This window comes from Mobula hypostoma, chromosome X1, assembly GCF_963921235.1.
Source record: "Mobula hypostoma chromosome X1, sMobHyp1.1, whole genome shotgun sequence".
NCBI lineage: Eukaryota > Metazoa > Chordata > Chondrichthyes > Myliobatiformes > Myliobatidae > Mobula > Mobula hypostoma.
The window spans coordinates 44,767,357-44,782,712 of NC_086128.1; the positions used below are offsets into that span (position 1 = coordinate 44,767,357).

At 38.1% G+C, this 15,356-nt stretch overlaps 1 long non-coding RNA gene across 1 annotated transcript in view; it reads left to right on the top strand.

Moving 5' to 3' along the window:
- Nucleotides 1-4,798, top strand: part of LOC134340269 (uncharacterized) — a 59,429-nt gene extending 54,631 nt beyond the window's left edge. Inside the window, exons 5-6 of the long non-coding RNA XR_010016499.1 lie at nt 3,958-4,047; nt 4,210-4,798. This is a non-coding gene — a long non-coding RNA (uncharacterized LOC134340269). The remainder of the gene's footprint in view (nt 1-3,957; nt 4,048-4,209) is intronic.
- Nucleotides 4,799-15,356: the final 10,558 nt, after the last annotated feature.

A 15,356-nucleotide genomic window follows, 5' to 3' on the forward strand; every position in this document is an offset into this window, starting at 1 on the left:
TATATGTCGGAGTTGTGTCAGCCAAAGTGGTTTCACCAACAAAAGGCTGCCAACATTTCTGGGTCACCTGGTGACCTTAAAATATCAGTACTAGTCAAAGCAGTTCAATGAGAATTTGCATAAGCTTTTGTGTGCTGATTACCAAAGTTTCAGAAACCTTCTGGGGATCAATAATTGTCTTTTTTTCTTAGTTCCAGGGATACTGATTGAGCCATTATTCAGCCAATATTAAAGCATAAGAACAAAAGAAATAAGGAGTAGGGCAATGTTATTGAGTGATTCATGACTGCTCTACTATTCATCAGACCTTAGCTGATCCATGATCTTTGTATTATTTCCATGTCTATCAACTCCCTGAATATCCAGAAGTCTATTGATCTCCATTTTGAATTATTCCAATTACTTCTTTTACTTAGAGATACAGCACAGTAACAGGCCCTTCTGGCCCAACAAATCTATGCCACCCAATCACACACATGCAGCCATTTAACCTACTAACCCATATGTCTTTGGAATGTGGGAGGAAACCAGAGCACCTAGAGGAAACCCCCACATTTACCGGAAGAATGTACAAACTCCTTACAAACAGCGGCAGGAATTAAACCTGGCTCGCTGGCACTGTAATAGTGTTATGCTAATTGCTACGCTACTGTGCTGCCCCCAACAACGAGACACACGCCTGTGCTCCACCACCTCTTGTATGGTAAATCTTCCCTTCATTTTGGTCCTAAAAAGACTCCTCCTTATTCTGAGAATGGGGACCCTAGTGCTAGCAATGGAAAGCATCCTTGTTGTATCCACCTCATGTACTATATACTGTATAAAAAAATTAAAAATAGAGCCCCCAACAACGTTTTGATGGCATCTACAAATAATACCAGGATAAAGATAGACCTTTTACACTGTGTTAGGTAAGAGCACTATTCTTAATTCACAACACGGCCCTGTTTATTGAAATAATTTAGATATAAATATATCTTTAAGGTGTGTAACATTAGAACATTTAAACTCAATGCATGCATTTTAATTGTCCCTATATGTTTATTGTTTATTGACATTTTTCGTCACATCGGACTTTATCCTGCCTTTTCAATTTATTCCTAGTCATCTATATTTATCCACTTTTATACAAGCAAATAGAATAACTAAGATGATGGAAGTTAGATATTTGAAATTATTGGCTAATTTTCTACTGACATTTTCTATTGTTTGTCTCCTGTTATAATTACACTTTTGCTAACGCACTTAGTCTGATTGACAATTCATTTTTGCCATTGCTCTTCAATGGGATAGCAAAGACATTCTGATATTCTCGATTTGAGCTACTATTTATGCTTTTATTAACATCAATAACAAATTAACAAATAAATTGTATTTTAACAGGAATATATTTTGAAACTTTAACTTTGCACAATGACATTTTTATATGTGGAAAAGTTCTAATTCTTTTTTATTATTTGAGACAATGCTTTTTTCTCTTTGTCATCAGATTTGTGAATGGTTCATGATCCCATGAAAACTACCCCATTGTTTCTTTCTTATATTAGTTATTTATTTTGTAATTTATCAGAATGTTACACCCTTGCACTGTACTGCTGCTACAAAGCAATTTATTTTATGTCATATAAGACAGCGATAGTAAACATGATTCTCATTCTGTAAGCTCTTCAATAAACTTTAATCATTTATCATATTTTCTTCTAATCAACTTCTTGTTGAGTGAGTTTTATTTAATTCAGTTCTAAAGACTGACAAGAATTAGCCTCTGGCATATTCCTTTAAATCAGTTAATTTATTCATTTCTCTTTCTGGCCAAAATGATTTATCCGATAATAAAACAAAATATCCAGACTCATTAGGATATCGCTTATGCTCTTGCTAAATACAATGAGATAATATAAAAGCATTATATTTAATTAGAAGAGTCAAGAGCAATAGAACTGTTAAAATACAAATAGAAAAAACATAGTAAAGGGAAATAAAGACCACTTTCTTTTACTTTGTTATTGCACATTTATACCTTTGATTTATACCTTTGAATTAGAAGCATCATTGGAATAACTATTAAAAAAGGTTAATACAATACATATCCATTGAGTGTGAATGGCATACTTTAGGTTATAAACTAGATTAAACACAATCTGCACCATGGGAAGGTATAAACGCTTTGAAGGAATCACATACACTTAGAAAATGAATGGAGTACTTTGAAGGCCTTAAATACTTTTTCAAACAACACATCCCAAACTTGTGATTTCTATTACCTGAATGACCAGAGGTATCAGCTGTAGGGCGCACCACCATCTGGAGGTAGGCACCAATTCAAATAGTACCCTCAAATTGTAAATATTTTATTGTTCTTTAATCATTATTGGGTCTAAATCATGGAACACTGTATCAAATAGGACTTTGTAAGTAACTTTATCAGATCAGCTGCAGCAGTTCAAGAAGGTGGCTCCTTCTTAATGGCATGAATCAAGACTTGACGGTCCGCATAGACATAATAGACTGGAGGGCTTGTTTCTGTGTTGTAAGATTTTTGACACTATGTAATGAACAATGGCCATTAAATGTTAGCCTTACTGGCAATAATCACATCCAATAAATAAAGAAAATTTAATTTTGTTAACATACTTTAAGAGCAAATGAGCGATACATGCATCCTGAGTGTTAATACAGGAGGAGTCTTCACAAGGTGTTTCCATTGCCATTTCACTAATAATCCTGCAAGGGCAGTGCAATTGCTAATAATAAAAATCTGATTACTTCATCCCAGATTTTTATACTCAAGTAATAACTTCGATGCCCGCAGATTTACTTAATGAAGCTCAATCAGAAATTATAATGGAAAGATAGTTGATTGAACTGACAGCAAGATTTTCCTTAAAGATGGATTGATGGATTGTTATAGACGGTGCTGTGGCATTGTGGGCTGAGGTGACAACATTCTGCTTTGTAGCATTATAGGACAGAGGCTTTCTCTGATCCCAGGTGAGGTGACTGTCTGACCTCCCAATACCACGATGTAGAGACACTAAGCAAGGGTAGGACACTGCTACTGGGGTGGAAAACAGAGTTTTGGCCTGTTAAACAAATGCTATTTTCCAAAAAGTGCAGAGAAGCTGAAAGAATGTTCATGCTTTATGAGAACAGTAGGCTGTTAATAGGACGTGGGGAAGAAAAGACCATGAGGATTAATGCTTGACAAAAAGGACATATTTAATATTTTATTCCAGTGACACAAATGGTTTGAGAAAATGGTTTGTGTGATTAACCTTATATAGTCTGTAATTCTGAAGTGTAGTAGGCTTTAATACATATAGTATAACAACATAAGCAGCATGCATATCTTCTACATTTCAACAGCTCTCATGTGTCACCCTTTCTCTTTGTGCTGCCTAAACCAGATCAAGTTTCCTCCCATTCAGTCATTCAGTACCACTCTCCTCCTGCCCCATCCAAAGAACAAGTGGGACTTTTTATTTTTGCAAAACTTTTTTTTGAAATCACCTCTGATTGTTATCCTTGGTTTCTGTCCAAGCAATCAATTTTTTTTTAATGCAAGGGTGATTGTACTTACGCTGCTATACAAAATGTTAAATAAAACTGACTGGAAGTGAGAGGGATTAATTTACAGATACGGTGGTTTATTTTACCACCTCTTTCATTATATTCTGAAAAGATTATGCCATGAAGTAGGCAAAATGAGATCACCTTCGATTTCCTTAAATTAGTTTTATAGTTCCTTACAGAATCTCCAGTTGAGTGTACGGAGTGACTTGTTAACATAATAAGTTGAGACAGCGCAGTAGTTCCATGAAAATAAAGGATATTCTTTTGATGGTCTTTGATTAATGCCTTATATTTAGTAATTTTATAATTGTTCCTTTAAAATGTCTAACCAATAATTAGCATGGACAAATTTTGATTTTATTTTTGTCTGAATTTTATTAACAGTATAGTATCACTACCATACAAGGTATTCATGGAACAAACTGATGCAGATAAATAAAAGAGGAAATGAAAACTCAGATATAACACCTCAAGGTAATTTATGTCATCTTGTCTCTCTTCATTTGATACACACTGGACTTGAAAATGAATATACTGAGTTTAAAATCAATATTATTTTTAAGTCTTCAAATTTTAAAATATCAAGTTTTTTTTTCAAAATTAAGATAAAATCTGCTTTTTCTTTTCATTTTAAAGGAAAAATGATTGGGATTTTTTTCAGAGGAACATTTAATGCTACACTCTGTGGTGAATATCCTTGTGGATACTTGGACCCAAAAGTTTTCTAATTGCCCAAGGCAACATCGTCACCTGAGATACCCATGCTTGTTCAAGAGGCTATTACCTGGTGGTTAAACAGAAATGGGAAGTTGCTGATGGATCAATAATGGTCTCCATCCAAACATACAATTCCTCAACTTACAAATTTAAGTGAGGATTATTCGCGTCAATATATACTGAAGTGCATAAATTTGAAGTGGAGCCAATTAAACTCTCCTTCATAATTCAAAAAGTGCACTGAAGCAAACATAAGACTACAGTTTAAAGAAATCTTATTGTATTTTATGCATGCAATGTAGAGTGAAGAATGTGCCTATTCAGACTGCATGGGATGTTAATTCTGATTTCCTGACTGTAACCACACTTAGTTTGGTAGATTGAACATAAAATGATCCCACAGATATGTTTGAAACCACAAACATTGCACATTGTTAGATAGGCTGTATTTAAAAATCACAATTATATTGCTTTGCGGGAACCAAGAACTGTAATTTTAATTCAATCCATCGAATAAACTTTTTAAAGTTTCAACATGCATGTGCTTCTAATTTTATCAACATTCTACAAACATCCAAACTCACAATGGGGCTTTGTAACTCCAGAGTAAATCCAGACCGGAGTAAATGCTACTGGAGTCTACAGGCTCTGCCTCAGAGAAAAACAGACTGTTCCTGTAATTGTTTCGGCTCTGGAGTGAATTTGGAATTGTGCAAATGGGGATTCTGGAGTGATTCCCAATCAGACTCATTTTTTGAGTGGATGCCTCAAACAGGCAAAAGAGATGCCAATGTAATAATATTACTCCAAATAAAGCTCTGCTGATTATCTGTAACTGCACTTTAAAACTGCAAATTAAAACTGCTTGGCTCAGGTCTGCAGCAGAGTAAACACTGTGGTCTTGAAGTAGGTGATATGAGCTTTGAATTAAAAATATAAACTCAAGGCAATTCCCTATTTTTTCTAGGACTATACATAGTACATTTAAAAAATCAAACAATGATTACTATCTGCTAATGGCTGAATTAATACAGGTTGTCTGAGGTCTCCCATAATCAAGTCAAATGTGTATCAACAGCCAGAACTATGTATGAAGAATTTTTAATGTAAAGAGCTGAAAAAGAGCACTGGCACACTGGGCACTCTATTTGAATAAGACAATTGGCATGTCAACAAATACTCAAAAGCCTCTATAGTTGGGGAACACTCTGACAGGCTGCATCACTGTCTGGTATGGGGGAGAGTGGGGGGTTGGGGGGGAAGCTGCTGCACAGGACCAAAAGAAGCTGCAGAGGGTTGTAAATCTAGTCAGCTCCATCTTGGGCACTAGCCTACAAAGAACCCAGGATACCTTTACGGAGCGGTGTCTCAGAAAGGCAGCGTTCATTATTAAGGAACCCCCAGCATCCAGGACATGCCCTTTTCTCACTGGTACCATCAGGTAGGAGATACAGAAGCCTGAAGGCACACACTCAGTGATTCAGGAACAGCTTCTTCCCCTCTGCCATCTGATTCCTAAATGGACATTGAAGCTTTGGACACTGCCTCACTTATTTTTAATATACAGCATTCCTGTTTTCGCACGTTTTTTAAAAATCTAGTCAATATACCTAATTGACTTACTTGCTGATTTATTATTATTATGTTTTATTTTATTTATTATAATTTTTTTCTCTCTGCTAGATTACGTATTGCATTGAACTGCTGCTGCTAAGTTAACAAATTTCACGTCACATGCCGGTGATAATAAACCTGATTCTGATTCTGAAATGGTATTGGATTGGAAAGTTGGGAACGTCCAGGCAGGAGATATGCAGTGCAAAATACAATCTGGTGACTGCGTGTTCACATCCAACCATAGAATATGATCAAAAAATTTGTGGAGTGACACTGGAGAAAGGTGACCTGGAATGTGCTGTAATGATTCACTCACATGCTTCAGTAAAATGATATATCCTGCCAGATGCACACATGACTCCAAGTCCACACTAAGAGGTTGAATCTTGGGGCTCTCTAAATCAGACGTGACAAACATGTAGCAGATCTGTTGGCATCTTTTCAGAGTAAATGGTTAATGTATACATGCGAACCTGTACATTACAAGGTAGTCTACAGGACTTTAAACAAAAATGAAGCTACTTCCAAAGGAATTCTCCAGTTACAATAGATGAATATAGTTTGTAAGAAAAGAAGACTTGCTGCAGTATTTCTGATATTTTTGTTGCTTCTAATCAAAGTCCATCTAATGCTTCTTCCCTCACATAGATTTTGAATACCATGCAAAATTTTGTCTCATAAATTCTTTACATTGTCAAAAGTGAATGGAATCTACTGATATTTGCAGGAGGAAATGTAACAATATTTTTCTGCATAAAGCATGATATATATAGAGAGTTGAAAATATACAAGGTACATTTTCATCAATTCATATTTGTATCTCTTCATGAAGAGCAATCATAAATCAGCATAATAAATGCACTGTAATAGCAGTGCACTGCTGATTGTTTCTATTCCTTTTCAATGGTGCCCCAGTAGCCTTGAGCTTTCTTGATGTATAGATCAATACATTTCAAAAAAACCCACAGCCTGTCAGCTTTCACTTGCCTGCAGATAAAATTACAGAAGCTACATAACACATTCCTTGTTTCTTGGTTGCTAGACACAGCATGTAAATACTATAGAGGAAGGTGTAATGTTTTTTCTGGCAAGCCATTTTGGCTCCTGTGACAACATTAGTTATTCCATGCTTCCATCCATTTTATATTAAATGTCATCCGAAAGAATACTGCACAGCTTTGACTTAGATTAATACTTGTGGTTCATGCAGTTTGGCAAGATAATTCCCTTCCTTTACATGTACTTGGCATTGAGAACATATTTATGTTTTTCTAAAGCTTTTGGTTTCAGTGTAAATGTTCACTTACCAAGACAATGAAAATAAAGATGTGTGATATTTCATTGAATTAGAGATAGAGGATCTTTGTCCTACTTTTGAAAAAGGAATCTGCAAGTTATGCTGGAATTAAGTAACTAGCACTCATACATTTGGGTATACATTTATGCATAAACATACATAAACAAATGTGGACACACACCTAAACAATCACATATAAATATACTCACATTCATGCAACAAACACACATACAGCATGCAGTATTTTCACTTGAATGTACACATATTGCTAAGTGCCGTCGAGTCATCATCGACTCATGGTGACCCTAAAAATAGTGTAGTTGTCCAGTGGAAGTAGATTGCCAGGCCTTTCTTCTGCGCAGTTACTGTTGTTGCCTAGCTTGAGATCTGGCTAGATTTGAACTCAGGTCCATCTGCCTCGAAGTCCAGTGCAGATGCCACCACACCATTGGCCAGCATGTATACATACCTGTACATTTACATATTAACTCACACACACATATAGATAATTGTATGTATGCATACAGCTCTAGGATGTTCTTGATATGGTTAGAATTGTGAACACATCTGAGTTTCAGTGTTAAGATGAAACATCTCCAGTCATTGCCTTACTTAATCTTTAGTTTCCCAACTGTTTTAATTGAAAACTGATCATGCTGGTAAATTGATATGGCTGAAGGCAAAATAGTGCAGAAACTGGAAATCTGGAATTAAAATCATTTCTGGAAATACTCAACAGGTAAGGTAGTATCAAATGAAAGTGAAATGGCATTAATGCTTCAAGTACAGGACATTCCCTTAGAAATCAGCCTGAAGTGACTTGCCATAACATTACTGGTTCTCTCTTCATGGGTACTGTCTGACCTGCTAAGTATTTCCAGTATTTTCTATCTTTAAGTTAATGTGGTTGCTTTGTTCATTCAATTTTAGTTCTATCTTAGCTAGTCAGCATGAGATGGGATTTATCTGTGAATAGCCCATATAATGGAATGAAACCTGACCCCTCATTTCACCTTCTGTAATTTTATTATTAAAGAACAACACATTGGCCATCTCATTGTTTCATTCAAATTACTATTTGCTCAGTGGAAGCCATATTTATTCTCTACTTCAAATATCTACCTATCCATATTCTGGCAAAAAACTAAAAGATTAGAAAATGCAAAATCAACATTAAAAAGCAGATTTGCTAAACCAATTATACTATCAAAGGAAAGCAGTGAATCCAAACATTTTTCTTTTTTTCTAATTGATTCTTCATGTTTGTTAAAGCAAAAAAAGGATAGAAGCAATTATGTGAGATAGTAAATTGAATATTACAATATTTGCATATTATAAAGAAACAAATACCTGTGCATGTCATAAACAGAAGAAATTCTACAGATACTGGAAATCCACGCACAAAATGCTGGAGGAACTCAGCAGGTCAGGCAGCATCTATGGAAATGAATAAACAGTCACCATTTTGGGCCGAGACCCTTCTTCAGTATTTGTGCATCTTATGGGACAGAATCAACAAATGTGGGAGTGCAAGATATAACTTCACAAGTATTTAAAAAATAAGCACTTAATTCTTCTTCCATTGCATAAAAGGTTAAGCTACCTATGTTGTAAGATATAAAGAAAATATATTAATTTTCTTTGTTGAAACAGAAATCTACTGTACTTAATTTAGTGTGAAGTCATAGGGGAGCCTAAGAAGTTTAAAGCTTATTTAAATATAGAATTAGAGGGTAAATAAAAACCAAGATTTAGAGTTAAAAGCTTGTAGATTTTAAGTGAGAAGGAAAAGTAAGGAGTTTCGTAGTTCATAAATCATTTCACTCAATACTTACTGTAATTGTTAATACAGTGTGAAAATGAAACTAACTTCAGCAATCCATACTCTAAGTAATATGTTCCATAGATTACTACAGTAACTTCAAAATATTTCATTCACCCTCATGTACTTTGAGTCATCTCAAGATGTTTTAAAATTGTTATTCATTTATGGGATGTGGACATTGCCAATTAAGCCAGCATTTATTGCCCATCCCTGGTTGCCCTTGAGAAGATGGTGATGAGCTGCCTTCCTGAACTGCTGCAGTCCCTGAGGTGTAGGTACACCCATAGTGCTGTTAGGGAGGGAATTCCATGATTTTAAACTAGCAACAACGAAGGAACGGTGATGTATTTCCAAGCCAGGATGGTGAGTGGTAAACGGCTCACTTTTACTTGTTTGTTTGGGTTCCTGTTGTGTAGTTCCCATTAAGGAAGCCTTGGCATATTAATACAGGCATTCCAATTATATTCAGTATATTTCTATAATGCATTATTTTTCAAAACCAGCGACCTTGAGTGTGATGATACAACTCAGCTTGACATTTAATGATATATACAAACACTGGAAAATCATATATATTTATAATACAAGTTATACTTTACTGTGTCACAACTAACTAGAGAATAAGTCCTTGTTTTGTATGTCTGAATAGTGACCAAAGAAGATTGCAAATTTACTTGAATGTAGCCACTGGCCATCCATTCATAATATATTTAAGATTTGCAATCTTGCTATATCTTAGAAATTGCCCCTTGCAAAATGTCACTTCATTTAATAGATATTTGTAATTTCAGGTCTAATTTTGGCTATTTGCTGATTTATTGTGTTTGTAATCACAGCAGTAAGCTTTGACCATCTTTGATATTCTCCTTAACTAAACCTATTCATGACTTTCTTGCATGTGATGTGATCTGCGATATACAAATCAAGAAAATTATTCAACCTCAGCACAGTAGAGAATACAATGTATTAATTGTCTATGTATGAATTGCCATTAGGGTCCTCTATCAGTTAAATTCTGAGTTTGGACCTCCACGTTTAATGCTCCTGAGATTGAAATTCCAGGCAATGTTACTTTTCCAAATGAATGATATTAGGATGTCTACTTGCAGAGAATAAGGACGGTTCCCATGCACAATCCCAGGCTTACCTTCAGTAGTTGAAGGCTAAATCTGGGAGAAAACTGTAAAGAACAATTTTTCTTCATTTTGACCGGAGATGTATTACGAAAGGAAGGAGAACTGCGTGTGAGCCATAAAGACCTATAAACAGCCACAAGACAGTTCAAATCCTTTTGTAGTTGCTGCTCTTACACGTTGGCTTTCAGTGACTTGTGTATCAGAACAACTACATCCCTTTGAACACAAATGTTACCTTTTCATTCACCATTTAAAAATACTTTGCTTTACCGTATTGCGTACTAAATCGGGTAGCCACAATTTTCTACATCAGTTTGAATCTTGTATTTTCTTGTGCATTTACTGAGCTTGTTGGTATTCCCTTGAAGCCTCTGTACATCTTCCCCCACCCCTACTCAAAACCATATTTTAGCATTAATACATTTGGAAATATGAGATCTGGTCCCCTAGGCAAAATTGTTGATACAGACTGTAAATAGCTTGGGTCCTGAAGAATCCTAACAACCACAATTTGCCATATGAGAAAGATGTGTGTATTTGAAGACATTTGCGGAGGTAATTGATGCAAACATTTTTCCTTCTGTTATGCTTAAACAATATGGATTGATTATTAACTGTGTAGAACGTTGCAACTAAGATAGCTTCATTTCGCATCCAAATAACCAGATATGCAGAGGGAGTTGCAAGATATTCAGTGATTAATTTGTTGTGACTAGAAATCTAGGCAAGGGTGGTTAGGACCCAAGTGCTGGAGTATCCAAGATCAGAATCGAGACACAATACAAGACTGAAGAGAGAACAGAGTTCGAAACTAGACACTAGACAAGAATCCAAGTGGAGCTGACGATTGAGCACTGAACCTCAATTCAGGTATTCTTTAAATATTAAAATCCTGGCACAAAAACATGGCTGCCAATCAGTGGGGTGGGCCTGAATCTTTAAAGAAACCGTGCCAGCTATCCATATTCCGGAGAATGTCTAAACCCTGCAGGTTGGCACAGTCGAGTGAGTGTGGTAACAGGACCCCCTCCCCTATGGATGATTCCTGATGGCCCTGGCTGCTCGGAGAGACGATGATGGTGGTCATGATGAGGGCAAGATTCAGGATGTCCCTTTCAGGGAACCCAGCACCGTTCCTTGGGTCTGAATCCTTCCCAGTCCACGAGGAACTGCCAAACTCCTGAACAGCTCGTGAATCCAGAATTCTTTTCATGGTGAAGAGAAACCTGGGTGGCGGCAGAACAGATGGTGCTGGGGCGAAAGGATTGGTGTTTACAGGTTTTAATTTGGAAATGTGGAAGGTGGGAAGAAACTTGAGGGTCTCAGGGAGCTGCAAGTTGTAAGCCTCCGGGTTTACTTTTTTGATATCCTTGAAGGGTCCAATTAACTTTGGGTGGCAACTTCCTAGACTCCACCTGGTGAGGCAAATCCTGAGTAGACAGCCGGATCTGTTGCCCTGGCTGCCAGGCTAGTCCCTGCTCAGGGAAGAGTGGTAGCGATTACCCAAATGTGCATTTGAACAGGGACATCCTGTCAAGTGTTATGGGTGATTTCTGCCCACATTTATTGCACACTCATGCTTGAGTGCTCGGTGGGGGGGGGGGTGCTGATGCTTTTTTTTGCTGGTGGGGGGAGTCATTGCCTTGTTGCTGCTTGTGCATGTGGGAGGGAGCTTTGGGGTTGTAACGTTTAACTGTCATTCATTCTTTGGGGGACTTCTCTGTTTTCATGGTTGTTTGTGAAGAAAAGGAATTTCAGGATATATATTATTTACATTTCTCTGACATTAAATGTACCTATTGACACCTACTTAAACCTATTGAACATCAAATGGTCACTCCATGCATCTGGGTTTTCTGAGGGCAGGCTTCTTAGTGTTTGTTCCATATCCTGGTTCACCCACTCAGTCTGGCCATCGGACTGAGAGTGAAACCCAGAGGAAAGGCTCACTGTTGCTCCAGTCAGCGTACAGAATGCCTTTCAAAAACATGGCATGAATTGAGGACTGCAATCCAACACAATGTGCACTGGAAATCTGTGGATCCTGAAAACCTGGGGCAGAACAATTTTGGCTATCTCCGCCGCAGATGGTAACTTGTTTAAGGCAATGAATTTGCAGGCCTTTGAAAAACAATCTACTATTACCATGATAACAGTGCTCACTGAGAAGGAGGAAGACCCGTGACAAACTCCATGGAGATGTGTGTCCATGGTCTGTCTGGTTCAGGTTGAGGGTGATGGAGCCCTTGAGGTTGGGTGCAGGGCTTCTTGCTCCAGGAATACCTTGCATGCCTGCACGTATTGTCAGACATCTCCCACCATTCCAAGCCACCAGCATCTTCTCTTGACGAATTTGAGGGTCCTGGCAAACCCTGGGTGAGCTGACATTCTTGATGCGTGTCCCCATTGAAGTCGTCATTGAACCTTATAAATTAACTGTGCTTTTTGGAATAGTTCCTCAAAATATTCATGGCATTTCTGTGTCTGACCAACATGTTATTGCATTTGTTACATTGATAGCTAGGAGGGCCATTTTGTTGAAGTGGAAGGATACATCAGCTCCCACTTTGTCACAATGGTTCTATCAAGTGATGCTATGTCTTAGTTTGGAGAAAATTAGAAGTCGAACCTTTGAACCTTTATTTGATTTTGAGAAAAGGTGCGGCTCATTTTCTCATTATTATCATTTGAGTTAATTGATATCATTTTTCCCCGATCTAATTGTAAATTCTTTTAGTATATTTTCTTTTCTTGCTGGCGGTTTGATGTTTATTTTTCGAAGCTTTTTGTATGACGCATGGCTCCAGGGTTGTACACCTAATGGGTTCTCTTTTTTTTTTCTCACTTTCCTGCTTAGTAGGTTTTTTTTGTTATCACAAAATTTTGTTTTCAATCTTTAAGATGATGGATTTTTTTTGAGGCATTGTAAGTGTTGTTACTTCGATGTACTCATGTTATTTTTCCTATGTATATACAATAAAAAGATTTGAAAAGAAAAGAAGTCGTCATTGTGGCTATCCCTCGAGGTCGAGGATGATGGTCTTCATTCTGAAGAAGTGGCCCACAGAGTGAAGACGCCTGTGCGTGTATTTATTTAACGTGTACTTGATGTTGCACTCCAAGAAGCACACAAAACTTCACAAATCAACCAACTGATTTTAATGGCATGGAAACCATGATGATTGGAGCTGATGGATTTGTTGCAGCCTTCATCCGCCTTCACAGCCGTTGAGTTCAAAGTAACTTTGTCCGCCTGTTCCACCGTTGAGGTCTTGGTTGGATTGTTCTTTGTCAGGGACCTCACCCTCGACCTTACCACCATGGCTGACCCTACCAGGAGCATAGCTCCAGACGACATTGCTCTCGGGATCACAGGACCACACAAGCTTCTCCACCACGACAAGGTGACAATCCACGGAGAAGCCCCATTGAATTATCTGAGACCTAATGGAACTTGGGATGAACAGATGACCCGGATGACCATTCTTGTGTATCTTCCCTTGCGTTTGGGCTTCGCAAATAAGTGCATCGATTCCCCAATGAATTGGCGCTATTACCTTAACCTGGGGCACAATGATGGTTGGCTGCTCTTCTCTTTCAGGTTCATCGAACTGATGAGACAAGGCATCAGGTTTCTGATTCTTTGACCCCAGTCAATAGGTCAGGATGAAATTGAAGCGGTTAAAGAAAAGAGAACACCTGGCCAATATGGAATTCAGTCTTTTGGCCTCTCGATTATAAACCAGATTCTAGTGGTCTGTCCATACAATAAAAGGGTTCTTGACCCCCTCAAGCCAGTGATGCCATTCCGCTAAAGCCAACTTGACCATAAGCAGCTCTCTATTTATGATGTCATAGTTCACCTCTGCTGGGGATAGCCACCTGGAGAAGAATGCACACGGGTGCAGTTTATCATCCGAAGGTATCCATTGAGACAACACTGCACCAGCTCTGATGTCTGAGGCAACCACCTCCATGTTGAAGGTTTCAAAGGTACATTTAATGTCAGAGAAATGTATACAATATACATCCTGAAATTCTTTTTCTTTGCAAACATCCATGAAAACAGAGGAGTACCCCAAAGGATGAATGACAGTTAAATGTTAAAACCCCAAAGCCCCCCCAGATCCCCTCCCTCCCGCGCGTAAGTGGCAGCAAGCAACGATTTGCCTCCCCCTACCAGCAAAAAAAAGCATCGGCACCCGCCACCGAGCACTCAAGCATGCAGCAAAAGCAACGGTAAAGACGTAGACTTGCAGTACTCCAAAGACTATGCGTTCACCTGGTATTCAACTGTCTGGGTTAGGTGAAACCAAGTTGAGAGCTGCTGTGAACTGCTGTTTGAGTTCTGCAAAAGCAGCCACTGCTTCAATAGTCCAGACAAAAGGGCCCGTGGATCTCTTGGTGCCGTCAACAGAACCACCACTAGGCTGAAGTTCCTGATGAACTTTCTGTAAAAGTTGGAAAATCCCAAGAATCATTGGACTTGTTTGACACTGGATGGTTGTGGTCCAGCTCTGTTTGCCCGTGTCTTACTCGGTCCATCTTGAGATTGTCATGAGAAATGATGAAGTTCAAAAAAGAAATTGTGCTTACGTGAATTTCGGATTTCTCCAACTTGACGTAAAGTCCATGATTAAGAAGCCTCTTTAGGATATCTCAGACATGTTCCTCCATAGACTTTGAGAAAATTAGGATGTTATCCAAGTAGATGAAGGTGTACTTATAGAGAGCATCCCAGAACACATTGTTTATAATGTCCTGGAAAACTGCTGGCATGGTCACAATGCTGAAAGGAATGACCATGTTGGTGTGTTGAATGCCATCTTCCACTCATCACCCTCCTTTATGTGAACCAAATTGTACTCTGCAAGCCCAGCTTTGAGAATACACTTGTTCCTTGGAGAATCTTGAAGACAGTGTTCATGAGTGGAAGAGAGTAATGATTCTTGGCCATTATGCGATTCAGCTCTCTATAATCAACGCATGGCCGCATTGTTAATCAATCCATCCTGTTTCTGTACAATGAAGAAGCCTGCACCAGCTGGTAAATTGTTGCGCCGAATGATCCCATGGCAAGAGCCTGCTTTACATACAATACATAGCGCTTCTCTCTGGGCCCGAGGGCATATAGTTTACCCCGTGGAGGACAAGTACCCGGAAGTAGACATATCGCACGCTCGTAGTGTCG